The 23,055-nt window shown below is 35.4% G+C and overlaps 1 protein-coding gene across 1 annotated transcript in view; it reads right to left on the bottom strand.

The window, feature by feature from the left end:
- Window positions 1-10,163, bottom strand: part of LOC133644883 (rod cGMP-specific 3',5'-cyclic phosphodiesterase subunit alpha-like) — a 100,990-nt gene extending 90,827 nt beyond the window's left edge. Inside the window, exon 1 of the mRNA XM_062039635.1 lies at window positions 10,074-10,163. The gene's annotated coding sequence lies outside the window, so the exon portion shown is untranslated. The remainder of the gene's footprint in view (window positions 1-10,073) is intronic.
- Between the last annotated feature and the right edge of the window lie 12,892 nt (window positions 10,164-23,055).

Consider the following 23,055-nt stretch of genomic DNA (forward strand, 5'->3'; position numbering starts at 1 on the left):
ATATGTCATGTAGTAACATTCATAATAACATGTAATATATACATGATGTAAGTATATATGTCATGTAGTAACATTCATAATAACATGTAATATATACATGATGTAAGTATATATGTCATGTAGTAACATTCATAATAACATGTAATATATACATGATGTAAGTATATATGTCATGTAGTAACATTCATAATAATATGTAATATATACATGATGTAAGTATATATGTCATGTAGTAACATTCATAATAACATGTAATATATACATGATGTAAGTATATATGTCATGTAGTAACATTCATAATAACATGGGAAATGTATGTATTTTGCTCATTTAAGCATGCGGTGGCATATTAATCACAATTTTTTTTCAACAACAACAAACCTACCAATCATGGCAGACTTCATGAGAGACAACAAAGATTACTTTGGGACAAATGATGATCCAGAAACTTTGATTTTTGAGCCTGAATATAAGGAGGATGACCTACAAGTTTTACAAGCTGTGTGCTAAACAGATGCAGCTTTCGTGAAACACTAAGCATCATGTAGCAGTATTGCTAAGTGCTAAACAAGATATACAAACCCCATTTTGAAAATTCCTAGCGCCAACACTGCTGTCAACAGAGGAGAAAAAATGCTTTATTTAAATAAATACATTATTTATAAGGCAAGTTGGAGTATCATTGGCAAATTGCCCGCCTTGGCACGCATATATGTGTCCTCTTTTTGGGATTTCACAATATGGTCAGCCTACAATATAGCAACATAAGCTAGTTAGCTCTAAAAGTAGTTCCTCTGCGTTAGCGCTTATAATAACAATATCGCTAATATTTGGTTCAAATTGGGGTCACAAGGAGGAAATGGGTCACAGCTGGAGGTTTTTAAAGGCAATACAATAGTTTCATTAGATCAGGGGTGTCCAAACTTTTTCCACTGAGGGCCGCACATTGAAAAATCAAAGCTAGCAGGGGCCATTTTGATATTTTGTATATTAAAAACCAATACAATATACGTATAAAAAATATACATTTAGGCTTCCACTCAGGCTTGATCGCGGGGACCCCAAAGGGTTTTGGTCCAAAAAATAGAAAAAATGTGTCATTATTCAGTATTATTATTTGTGTTATTATTCAAGTTTTTAAATCTGTAGATCAGGGGTCACCAACCTTTTTGAAAGCAAGAGCTACTTCTTGGGTAGTGATTAATGCGAAGGGCTACCAGTTTGATACACACTTCAATAAATGGCCAGAAATAGCCAATTTGCTCAATTTACCTTTAACTCTATGTTATTATTAATAATTAATGATATTTACACTTAATTGAACGGTTTAAAAGAGGAGAAAACACACAAAAAATGACAATTAAATTTTGAAACAGTTTATTTTCAATTTCGACTCTTTAAAATTCAAAATTCAACCAAAAAATAGGAGAAAAACTAGCTAATTCGAATCTTTTTATGGAACATCATTAGTAATTTTTCCTGATTAAGATTAATTTTAGAATTTTGATGACATGTTTTAAATAGGTTAAAATCCAATCTACACTTTGTTAGAATATATAACAAATTGGACCAAGCTATATTTCTAACAAAGACAAATCATTATTTCTTCTAGATTTTCCAGAACAAAAATTTTAAAAGAAATTCAAAAGACTTTGTTATAAGATTTAAATTTGATTCTACAGATTTTCTACATTTGCCAGAATATTTTTTTTGAATTTTAATCATAATAAGTTTGAAGAAATATTTCACAAATATTCTTTGTCGAAAAAACAGAAGCTAAAATGAAGAATTAAATTAAAATGTATTTATTATTCTTTACAATAAAAAAAATAAATTTACTTGAACATTGATTTAAATTGTCAGGAAAGAAGAGGAAGGAATTTAAAAGGTAAAAAGGTATATGCGTTTAAAAATCCTAAAATAATTTTTAAGGTTGTATTTTTTCTCTAAAATTGTCTTTCTGAAAGTTATAAGAAGCAAAGTAAAAAAAGAATGAATTTATTTAAACAAGTGAAGACCAAGTCTTTAAAATATTTTCTTGGATTTTCAAATTCTATTTGAGTTTTGTCTCTCTTAGAATTAAAAATGTCGAGCAAAGCGAGACCAGCTTTGTAGTAAATAAATACAATTTAAAAAATAGAGGCAGCTCACTGGTAAGTGCTGCTATTTGAGCTATTTTTAGAACAGGCCAGCGGGCTACTCATCTGGTCCTTACGGGCTACCTGGTGCCCGCGGGCACCGCGTTGGTGACCCCTGCTCTAGATCAACATTAGGTCTATCTGTCAATATAAAAAATTTTTAAGATTTAAATTGTATGCTCTTTTTGTCCAAGAAAACCCTTTTTTTAATGAAAAAAACACAAAATATGCAATATTTTCACCCAATAAAATTTTTAAGTGGGACATTTGAGATTGTATAATAATTGGAGCCTTAAAAAGGTCAATAACTCATAACACCATTGATTGTAATTCATTATTATTTTTTGAGCAATGACACTTAAAAACTAATCACACTAAAATTGTAGGGGATCCAAAAGGGTCCTACTCATTAAAGTGTTAAAAAATAAATTATATATATATTTTTTTACTGTTTACTTTTAAAGGCCTACTGAAATGAATGTTTTTTATTTAAACGGGGATAGCAGATCCATTCTATGTGTCATACTTGATCATTTTGCGATATTGCCATATTTTTGCTGAAAGGATTTAGTAGAGAACAACGTCGATAAAGTTCGCAACTTTTGGTCTCTGATAAAAAAAAAACCTTGCCCCTACCGGAAGTAGCGTGACGTTGTCAGTTGTTCACTCCCTCATAGAGCTATTTGGACCGTGAAAGTGACGATTACCCCATTAATTTGAGCGAGGATGAAAGATTCGTGGATGAGGAACGTTAGAGTGACGGACTAGAATGCAGTGAAATACATATTTTTTTCCGCTTTGACCGTAACTTAGGTACAAGCTGGCTCATTGGATTCCACACTCTCTCCTTTTTCTATTGTGGATCACGGATTTGTATTTTAAACCACCTCGGATACTATATCCTCTTGAAAATGAGAGTCGAGAACGCGAAATGGACATTACAGTGCCTTTTATCTCCACGACAATACATCGACGAAGCTCTTTAGCATCTTTAGCATGAGCTAACGTGATAGCATCTGTCTCAAATGCAGATAGAAACAAAATAAATTAAAGCTGCAAGCAGCGTTGGTCGGGTCCGCCTTTTGGCAGGTGCTAGTCCTAGGTGTCCCAATACTTTTGTCCAGTGGTAGTCCTGAGTGAGACCTACATAGAGGTTTTTGTTTCGTGTCTCTACGATATTGGTACTGGGAGTTAGAGGAAGTTGTGTCTGAGTTCACATTGCCATTATAGGGTATTGTGTGTATTGAGGACAAAGAAGGAATAATTGCATTTTCGTTGTCATTTTTGGCACCGGAGCAACTTTAGTGCTGCGGGTCTTTGAAGGCTCGTAAAATCAAAACGGTAGCACTTATCAAAAATCCGTACAGAACGTTTAATCAGAAGGGTTCAATCTCTCTCCTGTAGCAGTTTGAAGCCGAAACGACAAACGCGCTCAGAGGAGATAACGTTTGATGTTTGGTGACCGGTTGTAACAAAAATTTTGTATTGAAGGAGGAATAGCAAACTCCCTTTTGATTTTTGCTGAAGGATGTCAATCTATGAAATGTAGGTCTAGAGGAGATGTCTCTAAGACGTTCCTACCGGAAGTTACAAGCAGTTTTGTCTGAGTTTTCCTCGGAGGAGCAGTATTTTCTCTGTTTTTTTCAAAAATTATGTAGAGCACAATTTTGAGTTTTGGGGTTCGTTTTTTTTTTTTAGATTGCAATTTCCACCAGTCCCGATGTGTGTAAGAAGTTTGGTGAGTTTTGAAGTATTTTAAAGGGGTCAAATTACAGCTCAAAAATCAAAAATGAGTGTTTTTAGTCATTTTTTGTCTTGAAGGGGAAATTGCCAACTTCCTGTTTGTTTTCGCCCGAAGATGTGAAATTATGAATTGTAGGTCTAAGTGAGACCTACATACAGGTTTTTGTTTCATGTCTCTACGACCTTCCTAGTGGGAGTTAGAGGCAGTTTTCTTCCTAGGGGGCGCTAGGGCGCAATTTAGATTTTTGGGGTTTGGTTTTTTGACTATGTGGGCTGGACTTCTTTTCGAATGTGTGTAAAAAATTTGGTGAGTTTTGAAGCATGTTAAGGGGGGCGAAGTAGTGCGCAACGGTGCGGAAGAATAATAATAAAACCTTACAAAAACAATAGGTTCCTTTGGGAGTCCTTTGTACTGGTTACAGGGCGGACCCTAATAAATCCCTGACTGGAAGGATAGACAGAAGATCGACAATACTATTAAACCATGTACATGTAACTACACGGTTAATAGATCTCAGCCTGGCAAAGCTTAACAATGCTGTTGCTAACGACGCTAAGGCTAACTTGGCAACCGGCGCTCACAGAGCTATGATAAAAACATTAGCGCTCCACCTACGCCAGCCAGCCCTCATCGGCTTTGCTCAGCAACACCCGTGCTCACCTGCGTTCCAGCGATTGACGGCGCGACGAAGGACTTCACCAGATCATCCGTGCGGTGGGTCTGCTAGCATCGGCTAGGCGTCTGCTAGCATCGGCTAGGCGTCTGCTAGCATCGGCTAGGCGTCTGCTAGCATCGGCTAGGCGTCTGCTATCCGAGTAAGTGGTCCTTGTGTTGCTACAGCCACCTACAACGTTCTTCTTTGCAGCCTCCATTGTTCATGAAACAAATTGCAAAAGATTCACCAACACAGATGTCCAGAATACTGTGGAATTATGAAATGAAAACAGAGCTTTTTTGTATTGTATTCAATGGAGAAGGCATACCTCTGTTCCTCGGGCTACGTCACGCGCGTGCGTCATCCTTCGAAGGCTTTTTCAAGCGGAAGTGTGGCGGGAAATGTAAAATGTCACTTTATAAGTTAACCCGGCCGTATTGGCATGTGTTGCAATGTTAAGATGTCATCATTGATATATAAACTATCAGACTGCGTGGTCGCTAGTAGTGGCTTTCAGTAGGCCTTTAACACAATAATCTCCAGATCAACTTCAGGTCTATCTGTCAATTATAAGTTTTATTGTTGTTTATGTTTTTTGTTTGTTCGTTTTAAGCCCTCCTTTAAAAAAAACAGCTCGTTTTTTTACATGGCAAACACAAAATATGCAACATTTCCCCCCCAAAATATCTCAAAATATTTAATGTGATGTAATTGAAGCCTTGAATAGGTCATTTATTCATAATGACATTGATTTTGATTCATTATTGTTTTTGAAGGAAAGAAAAAGCCTACATGGCAGCTTTGTGTGATTAGAGTAAACATTGCTACATTTTCTTGTTACATTTCACCTGTTTGCTCTTTAAATACCACTTTTAATGCTTTTTGTTTTTTTCAATTGTATTTTTAAAATGTGCCGTGGGGCCGTTAAAAAATGACCTGCGGGCCGCACTTTGGACACCCCTGCATTAGATGCTTTGTTAGCCATTATGTACTTTTATATCGCATTCAAAAAATAAAAACATGTTCTTGTCTTACATTAGGATTGAATGATAGGTTAAATAAGTACAGTTCCCCTTTAATGCAGCAGCCAGATTGTAAATTATTTCAAACACTTTATACACAAATGGTGAAGTTTGTATTGTACATAAGTGTTAATCTAGCTAATCCTAAACTAAATACACAAATGGTGTAGTTTGTATTGTACACAAGTGTTAGATCTAACTAATCCTAAACTAAACACTATATACACAAATAGTGTAGTTTGTATTGTACACAAGTGTTAATCTAACTAATCCTAAACTAAATACACAAATGGTGTAGTTTGTATTGTACACAAGTGTTAATCTAACTAATCCTAAACTAAATACTATATACACAAATAGTGTAGTTTGTATTGTACACAAGTGTTAGATCTAACTAATCCTAAACTAAATACACAAATGGTGTAGTTTGTATTGTACACAAGTGTTAATCTAACTAATCCTAAACTAAATACACAAATGGTGTAGTTTGTATTGTACACAAGTGTTAATTTAACTAATCCTAAACTAAATACACAAATGGTGTAGTTTGTATTGTACACAAGTGTTAATTTAACTAATCCTAAACTAAATACACAAATGGTGTAGTTTGTATTGTACACAAGTGTTAATCTAACTAATCCTAAACTAAATACACAAATGGTGTAGTTTGTATTGTACACAAGTGTTAATTTAACTAATCCTAAACTAAATACACAAATGGTGTAGTTTGTATTGTACACAAGTGTTAGATCTAACTAATCCTAAACTAAACACTATATACACAAATAGTGTAGTTTGTATTGTACACAAGTGTTAATCTAACTAATCCTAAACTAAATACACAAATGGTGTAGTTTGTATTGTACACAAGTGTTAATCTAACTAATCCTAAACTAAATACTATATACACAAATAGTGTAGTTTGTATTGTACACAAGTGTTAGATCTAACTAATCCTAAACTAAATACACAAATGGTGTAGTTTGTATTGTACACAAGTGTTAATCTAACTAATCCTAAACTAAATACACAAATGGTGTAGTTTGTATTGTACACAAGTGTTAATTTAACTAATCCTAAACTAAATACACAAATGGTGTAGTTTGTATTGTACACAAGTGTTAATTTAACTAATCCTAAACTAAATACACAAATGGTGTAGTTTGTATTGTACACAAGTGTTAATCTAACTAATCCTAAACTAAATACACAAATGGTGTAGTTTGTATTGTACACAAGTGTTAATTTAACTAATCCTAAACTAAATACACAAATGGTGTAGTTTGTATTGTACACAAGTGTTAATCCAACTAATCCTAAACTAAACACTATATACACAAATTGTGTAGTTTGTATTGTACACACGTGTTAATCTAACTAATCCTAAACTAAATACACAAATGGTGTAGTTTGTATTGTACACAAGTGTTAATTTAACTAATCCTAAACTAAATACACAAATGGTGTAGTTTGTATTGTACACAAGTGTTAATCCAACTAATCCTAAACTAAACACTATATACACAAATTGTGTAGTTTGTATTGTACACACGTGTTAATCTAACTAATCCTAAACTAAATACACAAATGGTGTAGTTTGTATTGTACACAAGTGTTAATCTAACTCAGGGGTCACCAACGCGGTGCCCGCGGGCACCAGGTAGCCCGTAAGGACCAGATGAGTAGCCCGCTGGCCTGTTCTAAAAATAGCTCAAATAGCAGCACTTACCAGTGAGCTGCATCTATTTTTTAAATTGTATTTATTTACTAGCAAGCTGGTCTCGCTTTGCCAGACATTTTTTAATTCTAAGAGAGACAAAACTCAAATAGAAGTTGAAAATCCAAGAAAATATTTTAAAGACTTGGTCTTCACTTGTTTAAATAAATTCATTATTTTTTTTTACTTTGCTTCTTATAACTTTCAGAAAGACAATTTTAGAGAAAAAATACAACCTTAAAAATGATTGTAGGATTTTTAAACACATATACCTTTTTACCTTTTGAATTCCTTCCTTTTTTATTGTAAAAAATAATAAATACATTTTAATTTAATTCTTCATTTTAGCTTCTGTTTTTTCGACGAAGAATATTTGTGAAATATTTCTTCAAACTTATTATGATTAAAATTCAAAAACATTATTCTGGCAAATCTAGAAAATCTGTAGAATCCAATTTAAATCTTATTTCAAAGTCTTTTGAATTTCTTTTAAAAATTTTGTTCTGGAAAATCTAGAAGAAATAATGATTTGTCTTTGTTAGAAATATAGCTTGGTCCAATTTGTTATATATTCTAACAAAGTGTAGATTGGATTTTAACCTATTTAAAACATGTCATCAAAATTCTAAAATTAATCTTAATCAGGAAAAATTACTAATGATGCTCCATAAATTATTTTTAAAATTTGTTTCCAAAAGATTCGAATTAGCTAGTTTTTCTCTTGTTTTTTTCGGTTGAATTTTGAATTTTAAAGAGTCGAAATTGAAGATAAACTATGTTTCAAAATGTAACTGTAATTTTTTTCGTGTTTTGTCCTCTTTTAAACCGTTCAATTAAGTGTAAATATCATTAATTATTAATAATAACATCGAGTTAAAGGTAAATTGAGCAAATTGGCTATTTCTGGCAATTTATTGAAGTGTGTATCAAACTGGTAGCCCTTCGCATTAATCACTACCCAAGAAGTAGCTCTTGCTTTCAAAAAGGTTGGTGACCCCTGATCTAACTAATCCTAAACTAAATACACAAATGGTGTAGTTTGTATTGTACACAAGTGTTAATCTAACTAATCCTAAACTAAATACACAAATGGTGTAGTTTGTATTGTACACAAGTGTTAATTTAACTAATCCTAAACTAAATACACAAATGGTGTAGTTTGTATTGTACACAAGTGTTAATCCAACTAATCCTAAACTAAACACTATATACACAAATTGTGTAGTTTGTATTGTACACACGTGTTAATCTAACTAATCCTAAACTAAATACACAAATGGTGTAGTTTGTATTGTACACAAGTGTTAATCTAACTAATCCTAAACTAAATACACAAATGGTGTAGTTTGTATTGTACACAAGTGTTAATCTAACTAATCCTAAACTAAATACACAAATGGTGTAGTTTGTATTGTACACAAGTGTTAGATCTAACTAATCCTAAACTAAACACTATATACACAAATGGTGTAGTTTGTATTGTACACACGTGTTAATCTAACTAATCCTAAACTAAATACACAAATGGTGTAGTTTGTATTGTACACAAGTGTTAATCTAACTAATCCTAAACTAAATACACAAATAGTGTAGTTTGTATTGTACACAAGTGTTAATCTAACTAATCCTAAACTAAATACACAAATAGTGTAGTTTGTATTGTACACACGTGTTAATTTAACAAATCCTAAACTAAATACACAAATAGTGTAGTTTGTATTGTACACAAGTGTTAATCTAACTAATCCTAAACTAAATACACAAATGGTGTAGTTTGTATTGTACACAAGTGTTAATCTAACTAATCCTAAACTAAATACTATATACACAAATGGTGTAGTTTGTATTGTACACAAGTGTTAGATCTAACTAATCCTAAACTAAACACTATATACACAAATGGTGTAGTTTGTATTGTACACACGTGTTAATCTAACTAATCCTAAACTAAATACACAAATGGTGTAGTTTGTATTGTACACAAGTGTTAGATCTAACTAATCCTAAACTAAACACTATATACACAAATGGTGTAGTTTGTATTGTACACACGTGTTAATCTAACTAATCCTAAACTAAATACACAAATGGTGTAGTTTGTATTGTACACACGTGTTAATCTAACTAATCCTAAACTAAATACACAAATGGTGTAGTTTGTATTGTACACAAGTGTTAATCTAACTAATCCTAAACTAAATACACAAATAGTGTAGTTTTTATTGTACACACGTGTTAATCTAACTAATCCTAAACTAAATACACAAATAGTGTAGTTTGTATTGTACACAAGTGTTAATCTAACTAATCCTAAACTAAATACACAAATAGTGTAGTTTTTATTGTACACAAGTGTTAATCTAACTAATCCTAAACTAAATACACAAATAGTGTAGTTTGTATTGTACACAAGTGTTAATCTAACTAATCCTAAACTAAATACACAAATGGTGTAGTTTGTATTGTACACAAGTGTTAATCTAACTAATCCTAAACTAAATACACAAATGGTGTAGTTTTTATTGTACACACGTGTTAATCTAACTAATCCTAAACTAAATACACAAATAGTGTAGTTTGTATTGTACACAAGTGTTAATCTAACTAATCCTAAACTAAATACACAAATGGTGTAGTGTTTATTGTACACACGTGTTAAATCTAACTAATCCTAAACTAAATACAAGTAGAAGTTCCCTGAGACATTTTTACTGCTCCTGCTTAAATATAAATAAAGGAGTCGACATGTCCTGATGAGAATAACTTATGTAACGAGAATAATGTCATATTTACTTACATTGTTTAACTTTTAGAGCTTTGAAGCCTTTTTAAAAGCCCGCTTTTTGCAGTTTACCAATGAAAGCAGGCGAGTCGGACCACTTAGACGTGAGCACGGTGCACCTCTCTAGATCTTCCCACCGGAAAATGTGTCCGCGCTTAAAGCCGTTCCGCCTTTTGTGTCCGCGTTAAATGGTCACAATAAACCTCTCCTGTCGATTGTTTTGAGGTACAAACATATCATGTCACTAATACACCAAATATTTGGGTTTAAGGTACAAACATATCATGTCACTAATACACCAAATATTTGTGTTTAAGGTAGAAACATATCATGTCACTAATACACCAAATATTTGTGTTTAAGGTACAAACATATCATGTCACTAATACACCAAATATTTGTGTTTAAGGTACAAACATATCATGTCACTAATACACCAAATATTTGTGTTTAAGGTACAAACATATCATGTCACTAATACACCAAATATTTGTGTCTGTTACTTATGAACCGTTTAAAAAGTCACCGGCGTATGTTGAAGTATCGTTTCTCAACCACGAGAGGGCAGCATTGTCTAAATATAACGTCAAATGAGGCATTTTTCAGTATTTAGATTAAGATGTAAATTATTACATTGAATCATTGTAAAACTAATGCATTAAAATAATAATAAATCAATAATTAATTGTTTTTAATTATTTAATTAATTATGCATCCGTTGAGGAGAGTCTCGTCGTCAAAAAGTAAAAACTATTCTTAATTGAACTCACTTTTCATTTGCTTTAGTTGGAATGTGTCCCAATACATTTGTCAATGTGTGTACATCCAACTAAAAATGTCTGAATTTTGTTTGAAATAACATTAAATCGACTCAAGTTTGCTTTCAATATTTCAAGTGTTATTTGTGACAATAACTTTAAAAACACATTATTTTAAACACACTGCATTAAGGTTTGATGCCACGCAGACTTAAAAGTAGACACTAGGTGGCAGTAAAAGCACATCATCATTCATTATAAGTAGGAATGTCGGATAATGGCTTTTTTGCCGATATCTGATATTCCGATATTGTCCAACTCTTAATTACCGATACCGATATCAACCGATACCGATATATACAGTTGTGGAATTAACACATTATTATGCCTAATTTGGACAACCAGGTATGGTGAAGATAAAATAAGATAGATAAATTAAAAACATGTTGACAGAAATGTTGAAATGTAATATTTATTCTACACATTTTGACAACATTGTAAAACTTGTCAGAAGGTGAGATAACTCCTGGTAATGACGGACTTAGAAGGTATAGATGTGTGTGTCCAAGTTAAAGGAAACACCTTCTTAATGTAACATTTGCTGTGGTCTGGAACAACATGGTAACGTTTGCTGTGGTCTGGAACAACATGGTAGAAAGTTGTAGCCATGCGGGTGTAGAGCCGACCCCCGCTACTAGTAGCACTACACAACAGCTAAGCACACAATAGCACACAAGCTCAACATACTGTATGTGTCAATCAACATACTGTATGTGTCAATCAACATACTGTATGTGTCACTCAACATAATGTATGTGTCAATCAACATACTGTATGTCAATCAATCAACATACTGTATGTGTCAATCAACATACAGTATGTGTCACTCAACATACAGTATGTGTCAATCAACATAATGTATGTGTCAATCAACATACTGTATGTGTCAATCAACATACAGTATGTGTCGATCAACATAATGTATGTGTCAATCAACATACTGTATGTGTCAATCAACATAATGTATGTGTCAATCAACATACAGTATGTGTCAATCAACATAACGTATGTGTCAATCAACATACTGTATGTGTCAACAAACATACTGTATGTGTCAATCAACATACAGTATGTGTCAATCCACATACTGTATGTGTCAATCAACATACAGTATGTGTCAACAAACATACTGTATGTGTCAATCAACATACAGTATGTGTCAATCAACATACAGTATGTGTCAATCAACATAATGTATGTGTCAATCAACATAATGTATGTGTCAATCAACATACAGTATGTGTCAATCAACATAACGTATGTGTCAATCAACATACAGTATGTGTCAATCAACATAACGTATGTGTCAATCAACATAATGTATGTGTCAATCAACATACAGTATGTGTCAATCCACATACTGTATGTGTCAATCAACATACAGTATGTGTCAACAAACATACTGTATGTGTCAATCAACATACAGTATGTGTCAATCAACATACAGTATGTGTCAATCAACATAATGTATGTGTCAATCAACATAATGTATGTGTCAATCAACATACAGTATGTGTCAACAAACATACTGTATGTGTCAATCAACATAATGTATGTGTCAATCAACATACAGTATGTGTCAATCAACATACAGTATGTGTCAATCAACATAATGTATGTGTCAATCAACATAATGTATGTGTCAATCAACATACAGTATGTGTCAATCCACATAATGTATGTGTCAATCAACATACAGTATGTGTCAATCAACATAATGTATGTGTCAATCAACATACTGTATGTGTCAACAAACATACTGTATGTGTCAATCAACATACAGTATGTGTCAATCAACATAATGTATGTGTCAATCAACATAATGTATGTGTCAATCAACATACAGTATGTGTCAATCAACATACTGTATGTGTCAATCAACATACAGTATGTGTCAATCAACATACTGTATGTGTCAATCAACATACAGTATGTGTCAATCAACATAATGTATGTGTCAATCAACATAATGTATGTGTCAATCAACATACTGTATGTGTCAATCAACATACAGTATGTGTCAATCAACATAATGCATGTGTCAATCAACATACTGTATGTGTCAATCAACATACAGTATGTGTCAATCAACATACTGTATGTGTCAATCAACATACTGTATGTGTCAATCAACATACTGTATGTGTCAATCAACATAATGTATGTGTCAATCAACATACTGTATGTGTCAACCAACATACAGTATGTGTCAATCAACATAATGTATGTGTCAATCAACATACTGTATGTGTCAATCAACATAATGCATGTGTCAATCAACATACTGTATGTGGCAATCAACATAATGTATGTGTCAATCAACATACTGTATGTGCCAATCAACATAATGTATGTGTCAATCAACATACTGTATGTGTCAATCAACATACAGTATGTGTCAATCAACATAATGTATGTGTCAATCAACATATAGTATGTGTCAATCAACATAATGTATGTGTCAATCAACATACTGTATGTGTCAATCAACATACAGTATGTGTCAATCAACATAATGTATGTGTCAATCAACATACTGTATGTGTCAATCAACATACTGTATGTCAATCAACATAATGTATGTGTCAATCAACATACAGTATGTGTCAATCAACATACTGTATGTGTCAATCAACATAATGTATGTGTCAATCAACATACTGTATGTGTCAATCAACATACAGTATGTGTCAATCAACATACTGTATGTGTCAATCAACATACAGTATGTGTCAATCAACATACTGTATGTGTCAATCAACATAATGTATGTGTCAATCAACATACCGTATGTGTCAATCAACATAATGTATGTGTCAATCAACATACAGTATGTGTCAATCAACATAATGTATGTGTCAATCAACATACAGTATGTGTCAATAAACATAATGTATGTGTCAATCAACATACAGTATGTGTCAATCAACATACTGTATGTGTCAATCAACATACAGTATGTGTCAATAAACATAATGTATGTGTCAATCAACATACAGTATGTGTCAATCAACATACAGTATGTGTCAATCAACATACTGTATGTGTCAATCAACATAATGTATGTGTAAATCAACATACTGTATGTGTCAATCAACATAATGTATGTGTCAATCAACATACTGTATGTGTCAATCAACATACAGTATGTGTCAATAAACATAATGTATGTGTCAATCAACATACAGTATGTGTCAATCAACATACAGTATGTGTCAATCAACATAATGTATGTGTCAATCAACATACTGTATGTGTCAATCAACATAATGTATGTGTCAATCAACATACTGTATGTGTCAATCAACATACTGTATGTGTCAATCAACATAATGTATGTGTCAATCAACATACTGTATGTGTCAATCAACATACAGTATGTGTCAATCAACATAATGTATGTGTCAATCAACATACTGCATGTGTCAATCAACATACAGTATGTGTCAATCAACATAATGTATGTGTCAATCAACATACAGTATGTGTCAATCAACGTACTGTATGTGTCAATCAACATAATGTATGTGTCAATCAACATACTGTATGTGTCATTCAACATACTGTATGTGTCAATCAACATACAATATGTGTCAATCAACATACTGTATGTGTCAATCAACATAATGTATGTGTCAATCAACATACAGTATGTGTCAATCAACATACTGTATGTGTCAATCAACATACTGTATGTGTCAATCAACATACAGTATGTGTCAATAACCATAATGTATGTGTCAATCAACATACAGTATGTGTCAATCAACATACAGTATGTGTCAATCAACATAATGTATGTGTCAATCAACATACTGTATGTGTCAATCAACATAATGTATGTGTCAATCAACATACAGTATGTGTCAATCAACATAATGTATGTGTCAATCAACATACTGTATGTGTCAATCAACATACTGTATGTGTCAATCAACATACAGTATGTGTCAATCAACATAATGTATGTGTCAATCAACATACTGTATGTGTCAATCAACATACAATATGTGTCAATCAACATACAGTATGTGTCAATCAACATACAGTATGTGTCAATCAACATAATGTATGTGTCAATCAACATACTGTATGTGTCAATCAACATAATGTATGTGTCAATCAACATACAGTATGTGTCAATCAACATAATGTATGTGTCAATCAACATACTGTATGTGTCAATCAACATACTGTATGTGTCAATCAACATACAGTATGTGTCAATCAACATAATGTATGTGTCAATCAACATACTGTATGTGTCAATCAACATACAATATGTGTCAATCAACATACTGTATGTGTCAATCAACATACAGTATGTGTCAATCAACATACTGTATGTGTCAATCAACATACAATATGTGTCAATCAACATACAGTATGTGTCAATCAACATACTGTATGTGTCAATCAACATACAATAATGTGTCAATCAACATACTGTATGTGTCAATCAACATACAGTATGTGTCAATCAACATACTGTATGTGTCAATCAACATACTGTATGTGTCAATCAACATACAGTATGTGTCAATCAACATACTGTATGTGTCAATCAACATACAGTATGTGTCAATCAACATAATGTATGTGTCAATCAACATACTGTATGTGTCAATCAACATACAGTATGTGTCAATCAACATAATGTATGTGTCAATCCACATACTGTATGTGTCAATCAACATACTGTATGTGTCAATCAACATAATGTATGTGTCAATCATGTTTTATGACCTGGACACATCACTCACATGTTACTGGTACAAATATAACCATTCGTCCTTTGCTCCTCTTCCTCCTCCTTTTCCTACTCTTCTTCCTCCTCCTCCCCATCTTCCTCCTCCTTCTCTCCTCCTCCTCCTCCTTTTCCTATTCTTCCTCCTCCGTTTCCTACACTTCCTCCTCCTTCTCCTCCTCCTTTTCCTATTCTTCCTCCCCCTTTTCCTACTCTTCCTCCTCCTCTTCCTCCTCCTTTTCCTCCTCGTCTTTCTCCTCCTCCCCATCTTCCTCCTCCTTTTCCTACTCTTCCTCCTCCTTCTCCACTTCCTCCTCCCTTTCCTACTCTTCTTCCTCCTCCTCATCTTCTTCCTCCTCTTCCTCCTCCTCCTCCTCCTCCTGCATCTTCCTACTCTTCCTCCTCCTTCTCCTCATCTTCCTCCTCTTTTTTCATACTCATCCCCCTCCTCCTCTTTCTCCTCCTTTTTCTCCTCTTCTTTCTCCTCCTCCTCCTTTTCCTACTCTTCCTCCTCCTCCTCCTGCTCTTCCTCCTCCTTTTCCTATTCTTCCTACTCCTTTTTCCCACTCTTCCTCCTCCTCCTCTTCCTCCTCCTTTCCTACTCTTACTCCTCCTTCTCCTCCTCCTCCTCCTCCTCTTCCTCCTCCTTTCCTACTCTTACTCCATCTTCCTACCCTTCCTCCTCCTTCTCCTCATATTCCTCCTCCCTTTCCTACTCTTCCCCCTCCTCCTCCTCCTCCTCCTCTTCCTCCTCCTTTTCCTACTCTGCCTCCTCCTCCTCCTCTTCCTCCTCCTCACCCACTTCCTCCTCCCTCTCCTCCTCCTCTTCCTACTCTTCCTCCTCCTTCTCCTCATCGTCCTCCTCCTTTTCCTACGCTTCCTCCTCCTTCTCCTCCTCTTCCTCCTCCTTTTCCTACTCTTCCTCCTCCTCCTCCCCATCTTCCTCCTCCTTTTCCTACTCTTCCTCCTCCTTCTCCACTTCCTCCTCCCTTTCCTACTCTTCTTCCTCCTCCTCATCTTCTTCCTCATCGTCCTCCTCTTCCTCCTTGTCTTCCTCCCCCTCCTCCTCCTCTTCCTCCTCCTTTTCCTATGCTTCTTCCTCCTCCTCCTCCTGCTGCTCGCAGAGTGATGAGAGAGGGAGGGACAGAGAGAGAGAGAGAGAGAGAGAGAGAGAGAGAGAGGAGAGAGAGAGAGAGAGAGAGAGAGAGAGAGAGAGAGAGAGAGAGAGAGAGAGAGAGAGAGCAACATTCATCATCAGAGTCCACAAAAGAGAAAGTACAACAACAATAGTAGATGATAATAATGTATCTCTCTGGTGAATAATGACTCGTCTAATATTAGCTGCAGTGCACACGTCACACTACACTTTTATTATACTCATATTTATATCATTTCAACATGGCTCTTTCAAAATAGCATCACATTCTCAAATGTCTTCATGCTTTAAATAAACACATTCATACTTGACATGAATGTATTACAAACCCCGTTTCCATATGAGTTGGGAAATGGTGTTAGATGTAAATATAAACAGAATACAATGATTTGCAAATCCTTTTCAAGCCATATTCAGTTGAATATGCTACAAAGACAACATATTTCATGTTCAAACTCATAAACTTTTTTTTTATGTGCAAATAATCATTAACTTTATAATTTGATGTCAGCAACACGTGACAAAGAAGTTGGGAAAGGTGGCAATAAATACTGATAAAGTTGAGGAATGCTCATCAAACACTTATTTGGAACATCCCACAGGTGTGCAGGCTAATTGGGAACAGGTGGGTGCCATGATTGGGTATAAAAGTAGATTCCATGAAATGCTCAGTCATTCACAAACAAGGATGGGGCGAGGGTCACCACTTTGTCAACAAATGCCTGAGCAAATTGTTGAACAGTTTAAGAACAACCTTTCTCAAGCAGCTATTGCAAGGAATTGAGGGATTTCACCATCTACGCTCCGTAATATCATCAAAGAGAATGTGGAGAAATCACTGCAGGTAAGCAGCTAAGCCCGTGACCTTCCATCCCTCAGGCTGTACTGCATCGACAAGCCACATCAGTGTGTAAAGGATATCACCACACTTCAGAAACCCACTGTCACTAACTACAGTTGGTCGCTACATCTGTAAGTGCAAGTTAAAACTCTCCTATGCAAGGCGAAAACCGTTTATCAACAACACCCAGAAACGCCGTCGGCTTGGCTGGGCCTGAGCTCATCTAAGATGGACTGATACAAAGTGGAAAAGTGTTTTTGGAAACTGTGGATGTCGTGTCCTCCGGACCAAAGAGGAAAAGAACCTTTCGGATTGTTCTAGGCGCAAAGTGTAAAAGGCAGCATGTGTGATGGTATGGGGGTGTATTAGTGTCCAAGACATGGGTAACTTACACATCTGTGAAGGCACCATTAATGCTGAAAGGTATATACAGCTTTTGGAGCAACATATGTTGTTATCATGGACGCCCCTGCTTATTTCAGCAAGACAATGCCAAGCCACGTGTTACATCAACGTGGCTTCATAGTTAAAGAGTGCGGGTACTAGACTGGCCTGCCTGTAGTCCAGACATTGAAAATGTGTGGCAGCTAAAATATGAGAAGGGAGAACAACTTAAGCTGTACATCAAGCAAGAATGGGAAAGAATTCCACCTGAGAAGCTTCAAAAATGTGTGTTTACTGAGTGTTGTTAAAAGGAAAGGCCATGTAACACACTGGTAAAAATGCCTTTTTTGCAATGTGTTGCTGCCATTACATTCTAAGTTCATGATTATTTGCAAAAAATACCAAAGTTTGTCAGTGTGAACATGAAATATGTTGTCTTTGCAGTCTATTCAATTGAATAGAAGTTGAAAATGATTGGTTGTATTCTCTTTTTATTTACCATTTACACAACTTCACTGCTTTTGTACTTTGTAATACTGAATACTTGACTTAGAAGTAGTCATACTGTACGTAAATGTATTCACACTTCACATGAATGTATTCATATTGTACATTCAAATGTCCTCTATGAATATTTTAGGACAAAGAAAAAAAAACCTTATCATTGTTTCTTTATTCTGGCGGGACTCCATTACTGCATAATTCTCCTCATTTCATCTTTGTTGCACATAAAAGACGTGGCGTGGTTTCCCCTCATCTCCTCTTCTTTGCACAAAAGGGGAAAAGAATCAAAGATCCTTTGAAGGAGGCGCCACTCTCTCAGCTTTGGATCTGAAGGAAGGTAGACACGCCTTTTTCACCTGCCTTCATGCAAGTGTCACACCTCTTTTAAAGTCACGTCCCTCCTCAAACGAGCCAAGACCAAGACCAAGACCAAGACCAAGGTGGTCCTGATCCACATGGCGGACAAACAACTTCAAGTTTTTCACGCTTTTGTCCTCGTCGTCATGCAGCAATCTCTAGAAGTCAATACTGTCAGAAGTTTTGTACGGAGCCCCTAAAGGGACATGGGGGAATTTTTTTTGTATAATTTTTTAAAAAAATTTTTTAGTGTGCACGAGAAACTTTTTATAATGTTATAAAAAAAAAAAGTTTTTAAATGTATAATTTTTTTATTTTTTTAGACATGTATCTCAAGATAACAAGATATATGTCAAATAAAAAAAAAATGAAAAAAATTGTTTTCCTTTTTTTTAATAACTTTATAAAAAGTTTCTCGTGCGCACAAGATAATGTCAAATAAAAAAAATATGAAAAAAATAGTTTTCCTTTTTTTTAATAACTTTATAAAAAGTTTCTCGTGCCCACAAGATAATGTCAACTAAAAAAAAAATGAAAAAAATAGTTTTCCTTTTTTTTAATAACTTTATAAAAAGTTTCTCGTGCGCACAAGATAATGTCAAATAAAAAAAAAATGAAAAAAATAGTTTTCCTTTTTTTTAATAACTTTGTAAAAAGTTTCTCGTGCGCACAAGATAATGTCAAATAAAAAAAAAAGGAAAAAATAGTTTTCCTTTTTTTAATAACTTTATAAAAAGTTTCTCTTGCGCACAAGATATATGTCAAATTTTAAAAAAGGAAAAAAATAGTTTTCCTTTTTTTAATAACTTTATAAAAAGTTTCTCTTGTGCACAAGATATATGTCAAATAAAAAAAAATGAAAAAAATTGTTTTCTTTTTTTTTAATAACTTTATAAAAAGTTTCTCGTGCGCACAAGATATATGTCAAATAAAAAAAAGGAAAAAAATAGTTTTCCTTTTTTTAATAACTTTATAAAAAGTTTCTCTTGTGCACAAGATATATGTCAAATAAAAAAAAATGAAAAAAATAGTTTTCTTTTTTTTTAATAACTTTATAAAAAGTTTCTCGTGCGCACAAGATATATGTCAAATTAAAAAAAATGAAAAAAATAGTTTTCCTTTTTTTTAATAACTTTATAAAAAGTTTCTCTTGCGCACAAGATATATGTCAAATAAAAAAAAAGGAAAAAAATAGTTTTCCTTTTTTTAATAACTTTATAAAAAGTTTCTCTTGTGCACAAGATATATGTCAAATAAAAAAAAATGAAAAAAATAGTTTTCCTTTTTTTTAATAACTTTATAAAAAGTTTCTCGTGCGCACAAGATATATGTCAAATTAAAAAAAAGGAAAGAAATAGTTTTCCTTTTTTTTAATAACTTTATAAAAAGTTTCTCTTGCGCACAAGATATATGTCAAATAAAAAAAAAAGGAAAAAAATAGTTTTCCTTTTTTTTAATAACTTTATAAAAAGTTTCTCTTGCGCACAAGAAAGTTTCACGTGCGCACTACCATCACTCTTTCATTTTAGCACTGGTGGCTGTGCTGATGTGGTAGCACAGCTGCACCCAGACATTCTACCCCCTGCCAGAGAAATACCATCTGTTTTCTGCTTTTCCCAGCCGCAGCCACCAATCCCCTGGCTAGCGTCCGAGCTACCACCTGTCCCCGAGCTAGCGTCCGAGCTAGCACCTGTCCCCGAGCTAGCGTCCGAGCTACCACCTGTCCCCGAGCTAGCGTCCGAGCTAGCACCTGACCCCGAGCTAGCGTTCGAGCTAGCACCTGACCCCGAGCTAGCGTCCGAGCTAGCACCTGTCCCCGAGCTAGCGTCCGAGCTAGCACCTGACCTCGAGCTAGCGTCCAAGCTAGCACCTGACCCCGAGCTAGCGTTCGAGCTAGCACCTGACCCCGAGCTAGCGTCCGAGCAAGCACCTGACCCCGAGCTAGCCTCCGAGCTAGCACCTGTCCCCGAGCTAGCCTCCGAGCTAGCACCTGTCCCCGAACTAGCCTCCGAGCTAGCACCTGTCCCCGAACTAGCCTCCGAGCTAGCACCAGCTTCCAGGCTGACTCCTGCGTCTCCGCCAGCTTCCAGGCTGGCCTCGACCTCTGCCCCTCGGCCTGCAGCGTCGACCTCAGCACCTCGGCCTGATCCTCAGCCGTCCACGTCTCCGGCGCCGACAACGCCTGCTGCATCCATGCCTGCATTGCAGATGACGTCTTCCTCGCCTTCCCCGCCGATGTCGTCTGCCGCTTCCACGTCACCGATGACATCTGCCGCTTCCTCGCCGCCGATGTCTGTCGCTTCCACGCTGCCGATGACGTCATCCTCTTTGCCTCCGATGTCACCTCCTCGTCTCCGGCGAGACGCATCATGGCACCACTGGCGTCCGCCTTCCCGACGGCCAAGAGGGTGGCCGTTCCTTGGTCGTCCGCCTCAGCGGCGTCCTTCTCGCCGCCGCCACCAGACTCATCCCCGGTGGACACTTGGGCCGGCGACCCACCACCAGTTCGCCCCTCCACCCTCCCTTGACTCTTGTTCTTGTTTTTTGGGGGGTTCGACTTCTAGGACATCTGGAAGCTGTCCATAGGGGGGGGGATACTGTCACGGCCAGGGCGCATTCCAATGCGTCCTCATCTGTGCCTCATGGCGAGCGCACCGCGGGCCACGCCCACATGCGGTCTCTCATCCTTGCGCCCTGCTTGTCTCACCTTGGGACACGCCCACGGCGCACTTCCAGGGACGCGCCGTGCGCGTCTCCGCTCTGCAGCGGCCACCAACTGCAATCATTCACTAACAATCGGCGCACCTGTCGGTAATGAGGACGCTGCCTCATGCGATACATTTCTAAAAAACAAAACAAAACAAAAAAATTATAAAAACATTTTTTGTCCCCCATGTCCCTTTAGGGGCTCCGTAGTTTGGGGGAAAAGACATGATTTTTTATTTTTAAAAAATGCATTTTAAATCCTATGAGACTTCAAAAAAAGTACTACTAACATCAAGTAGAGTCACGTGACCACATGACAACGGCCTCCAAAGTGCAGCCCAGGGGCCACTTGGGGCCGGCACCTTCTTTTTTTATCGCCCCGAGACGTGTTCTAAAGATAGAATAAAAAGACTGCACATAAAAAACAACAAAATATGCAATTTTATGAGAAAAATTGTGTGAATGCTAAAATGTGCAAGCTGCTGAAATGCGCAAGACAAACTTAAATGCTAACTTTAGCATGCTAACAATTAGGATGTGTCAAATACCAAGTCATACGACTATGAAGCATCCACCCATCCATTTTCTACCGCTTGTCCCTCTCGGGGTTGTGGTTGCAACTTGAGTTTATCCCGGCTGCATTTGGTACGCCTGTTAAGTTAGCTAAAAAAAAAAGTTAGCGTTATATGGTTAGCATGCTAACAGTTAGAATGCGTCAAGTAGCAAGTCATGTGATTATGACGCGTACGCAGGTAAAATTAGCCCCAAAAAGTTACCTAAAAAAGTTAGCATGCTAGCAGTTAAAATGTGTGAATACGACTACGAAGCGTACGCATATCAATTGAGCTGTATTACATTATTTTGAAAATCTTTATGAGTGGGACCCTTTTGGGCCCCTTAGAATTTTAGTGGAATTTTTTTCTAAACTCATTGTTCAAAACATAATAATGAAGCAAAATCAATGTTGTTATGAATTATTGACATATTTAAGGTAACCAATTACTCACATCAAATATTCCACTTTGAAATATTTGCTGTGGAAAATATTGCATATTTTGTGTGTTTGCCATTAAAAAAACAACTAAGTTTTTTTTTTTTACTAAAAGTGCATAAAACACCAAATAAAATCGACAGTTGATCTAGAAATGTAAACATTGAAAGTAAAAAAAACAACACATAATAATAATAATAATAATAATAATAATAATAATCCATCTATCCATAATAATAATATATAATTAATTTTTAACTATTTTATGAGTGGGACACTTTTGGGTCATTGAGAATTTTAAGGGGATTTTTTTTTTAACTCATTGCTCAAGAATAATAATGAATGAAAATCAATGTTGTTAGGAATTATTGACTCATTCAAGGCTCCAATTACTTCACATCAAATATTACACTTTGAAATATTTTGGGGGAAAATATTGCATATTTTGTGTGTTTATCATAAAACATTTAACTAAGTTTTCTTTGACAAAAAG

The sequence above is a fragment of the Entelurus aequoreus genome, linkage group LG28 (assembly GCF_033978785.1).
Source record: "Entelurus aequoreus isolate RoL-2023_Sb linkage group LG28, RoL_Eaeq_v1.1, whole genome shotgun sequence".
Taxonomy (NCBI): Eukaryota; Metazoa; Chordata; class Actinopteri; order Syngnathiformes; family Syngnathidae; genus Entelurus; species Entelurus aequoreus.